Source organism: Macrobrachium rosenbergii, chromosome 2 (genome assembly GCF_040412425.1).
Source record: "Macrobrachium rosenbergii isolate ZJJX-2024 chromosome 2, ASM4041242v1, whole genome shotgun sequence".
NCBI lineage: Eukaryota > Metazoa > Arthropoda > Malacostraca > Decapoda > Palaemonidae > Macrobrachium > Macrobrachium rosenbergii.
The window spans coordinates 13,454,229-13,458,511 of record NC_089742.1 but is presented as its reverse complement, the minus strand read 5'-3'; the positions used below and the strand labels follow the sequence as shown (position 1 = coordinate 13,458,511).

The window sequence follows — 4,283 nt, the reverse complement described above, 5'->3', positions numbered from 1 at the left end:
AACATTGTGTTAACATTACCAAGAAGCATCACTCCAAAAGAAGTTTGAAAGTACACTGATGGACTATCCTGTCCAAACCTAATTGTTGACGCCATAGTGCAGTGAGCAGAGTTAGTGCCTAGAATGAAATCTATACTATTTAACTCATCCCCATTATTCAGCAACTGTTTATCTGCAAGGGTGTAGCCCTTAGCAGAGAAATGGCTTGCTACCCTGGACAAATGTGGCAACTTCAAATTTATATTGATATAAGGTACACATATGGCCTCCACCTTGCAAATTTCATGTCCAAATTTTAAATTCAGCTCCACAACCTTTGTATCATAGGATTTAGCAGAGTTAAAACCATTAACGGTAAGACTCACATTTCTCTTCAAAACTTTTAAAGGCGTCTTCTTAACCACTCTCTCCGTAATAAAATTACACTGACAACCCGAGTCTTGCAAACCTCTCACTTGGGTATGGTCCTCTAGCTGACATGTAAAAGTTGGTAGAGCAGATCTATTACCATAGCACTGAAGAGCATCCACTGAAAATACTACCCCCGTGGAGACCTTGTCAGATTTCTCATTAACCAAATTTGAGTTTTTATTAAGGCTTCTAACATTGACTTTCTCTCCTTTCGGGGAATCTTTTTTAATGCAGAGAAATGTGAAATGCCAGCCATTACACCCTCTGCATTTCTTATGAAATCTAAACTTGCACAAACCTGCAGAATGAGAGGAACTGGCACACTTAAGGCAACCTCCTATCTCTTTCAGCTTATCCACCTTTGCCTTATTACTATCATAAACCGGGCACTTGAAAACTTGATGATCATCAGTTGCTCTATCATAAGCACATAAAGAGCACTTCACCTTAGTAGGCTGCACATAAACATTCACATTAGAGGCTAGATTAACAGCCTCTGAAGTTTTGGGTAACTTTTTAACTTTTGTATCAATTTTCTGAAGTGCCATGGCATATCGTTCACATGCTTCAAAAATGTTATCATTAATATCTGTAAGGGAGGGCCTCGACTTATTGGTAATATTTACTAGCTGAGATTGGAAGGTGCTGTTCATGCCATTCCAAAAAAAGTAGTTCAAAAAATCATCCACTTCCATTTTCAACAACTTGACAGATTCCATCAAATTTTTCATCTGACCAACGTACGCAAATGGATCTGTTTGGTAAGGCATTTTCATATCTGTCAACTGTTTTATTAAGGTAAACTTCTGAAACCTAGGGGATGCTAAAGCAGACCTTAAAATTAATTTTGCATCTTCATATGTCTGTTTGTTTGTTTCAAGTGAATTGAGCAGTATGGATGCACGGCCTGAAACTTGTTGCTTCAACAGCAATAACTTGTCTCTCTGAGTATACTTGAAGGTTTTAATAACCTCTTCAAATTCCGAGAGAAATTTCTCTATATTTTCACCCTCTTCACTTTTAAATGCTGGTAAAGGAGCTGTAGGGCTTTTCAAAAGGCTTCTTGCTTCTTCAAGTAAAGAATGGGAGGACCTGAATCTTTAGCAGCCTCAAGAGTTGCTATAAAATAGTTTATTTTATCAAAGTAGCTCTCACAAACTCCAAACTCCATATTCAGTTTTGACTCATTTTCCTCTTCTGCCCATATTAACTTAGCTATTTTAGAATCATAAACCTTCAGGTCTTCAGCAAATCCATGAAATTTAGAGATAAGTGATCGTCGGTCAACTTCTGAACCCAATTTACATTCTTCAATTCTATTAACATTCTTAGTCACTTGACTGCGGATGTATTTCCGAGAACTTATCAAAAGCGATAATTCCGACATTTTACCGATTGCTAATAAAACAATATTTCAGACAATCACGGATTAATCTATAGAGAAGATCTAAACCAACAGGGTTTAGATGTGTGGCGTCCCTATATAACCTTCTATTATCTAATCTACCTGGCCCCTCTACTCTGAACAAATAATTCTTGAAACTCAACTTGTTAATAAATTTATTGAGATAACGCCTCATTAACTTGAATTCTTCCATGCAAGGGCTATCAAACCGATTTCTCCTTTCATAAAATCGGAGTTCAATTTGAGATGCAATTATGCAAGATCTTGGCAACCTGGATCTCAGAACCTTGTAAAATTCTTTGCAATTATTCTTTACCACTGACAAATCTACACTAGACTTTAAATCATTACCTCCTAAGAATACCAACAAATAATCTGGGTTATATGTGAAAACGTCTTCTAGGAGAGCTAGATTATTCAAAAAATAATTAAATGTGGCACCAGGAAAACCAAGAAACTGAACATCAAAAGATGTCTGTTCAATCACAATTGTAGAGCTATTAACTCTCAGCTCCAAATCTCTAACATAAGAATGTCCTAGGACTGACAGCCTCATGACAATAACAAAACCAAAATTTAAAACAGGTAAAATTCAAGGACACCTTCAATTATAAACAAAATGGAAGCACTGATAAAATTGAAAATTCTCGTACTTTCGTCATTCTCTCCGCCAATCCTACACTCAACGAGACCAACCAGCAACCAAATTCCTCACTCGAGCCCCACGTTGGGCGCCATCTTGAAAATTGTGCGATGGAAGGAAGAAAACAAGTCCATTAAAAGGTCCACTTTAATAAAAGGCTGAACTTCTATGTGAAGTTATTTCAGAACTGGTTGCTGGTGGGCTTGTTGTCGGAAAGAAGGAATTTCCTGTGTCAGAAGTAACTACAGGTATGCTGTCTTCCTTCTCCTATCCTCCCCGCTATTCAAGAAACCCTGAGGACATAAATTAAATAAGAAAAAAGTAGAGGCAAGCTCTGCTAAATCACTCAATAATTCAATAAATAAACTCAGTGGTTAAATTTAAAATTAACTTGAATTCTGAGCAATTGAAAATAAAGGATAGCCCATATTTTGTCACCCACTTAACGTGGCAACCACCTAACCACGAAAGGCTTGACGATCCGAAAACTTCGGCGTAAAGTAAACATAACAGTTGGCTACTAATGTAAAAACTGCCTCAAATCCTAACAACTTTCCTAGGGTAACATGCAAAGTTACAGCAGTGATAAATTACGAATATTTTAAATACCAAATCCACAGGGTTTATTAATTGGGAATCGAGCAATGGAATATTTATCTACGATAAATAAATTGACAGGGAATCACTTTAGAAAGTCAGCATATCTTTCGTAATGACGTACCTTATCAATTCTATTCCTCGGAAATTCGGCGAAGATGGTGCATTGATGTTAAAACACTTGTGGCTGGTTTCGTCTTGTGCAGGATGGCGGAGAAAAAGGGGATATATTACTCCTCCATTAAACGACTTCGACAAACGGTAGATAACATTCCTCTTGTAAAAAGCCAGCCGTATGTCCAGTACGAAAACCTTCTTTCAACGGGATATACTACTCCTCCATTAAACGTTCGACAAACGGCCTTTTTCTTTCCCCTGCTGGCGATGGTTCCTTTAGATTTCGTATTACTGTAAAAAAAACAAGACCACCAACAGATAGTTCCGAAAGGGTTGTTAAGTAGTTTACGCTTCAAAGGATTTACCGTCAAAACGAAAATAAATAATATGCTGGGTTTCCCTTTAAGCGCAAACGACCATTAATTATTATAATGCATAAGTTATCACTGGGTAACACAGGTTTACCCAAAAAAGGAAAAATAAACAATTGAATATATAATTAACTAACCAACTACCAACAACAAAAGGAACAAAACCGTTCTTTAAACAGATAATTTTCAACTTGATGCAGTTTATTTTTATTCTTTCATATACATTTTATTTTATGTTTTTTAATTTTTACCATATTTATATTAAGAATGATATTTTTATTTAGGGTATTCACATTATTTTATTTATTTTTATTTAATTATTTTTTTTTGATATTTATTTATTTATTTATATTTTAGAATTATGATTTGATTTATTTACATTATATTATTATTTATTTACATATTTATTATTATTTATTTAATGATAATGTTTTTATTTGTTTATTCAAGAATCATTGACGTTATTTAGGGCATTCATATTATTTATTTTTATGATTTTACATTATTTTAATTAATTTTTTTTATTGATATTTAATCATATGACATATTTATTTTATTTTTATTTTTTATTATGAAGCAGACATTATTTTTTGATTTATTTAATTATTTCAAGAATCATATAATTTATTTATTTATTTATTATTTGCATTACATATGATTTTATTTATGTATTTATTTAATTTTTATTTATTTATTTAAGAATTTATATTATTTTTATTTTATTTATTTTTATTTTTAT

General features: G+C 33.6%; 1 long non-coding RNA gene across 1 annotated transcript; it reads right to left on the bottom strand.

Moving 5' to 3' along the window:
• Nucleotides 1–2,592: 2,592 nt before the first annotated feature.
• Nucleotides 2,593–3,275, bottom strand: LOC136843765 (uncharacterized). The gene is made up of 2 exons (XR_010854668.1): nucleotides 3,181–3,275; nucleotides 2,593–2,752 (listed from the first exon to the last, which is right to left on the bottom strand). It is a non-coding gene; the product is annotated as an uncharacterized lncRNA (long non-coding RNA).
• Nucleotides 3,276–4,283: the final 1,008 nt, after the last annotated feature.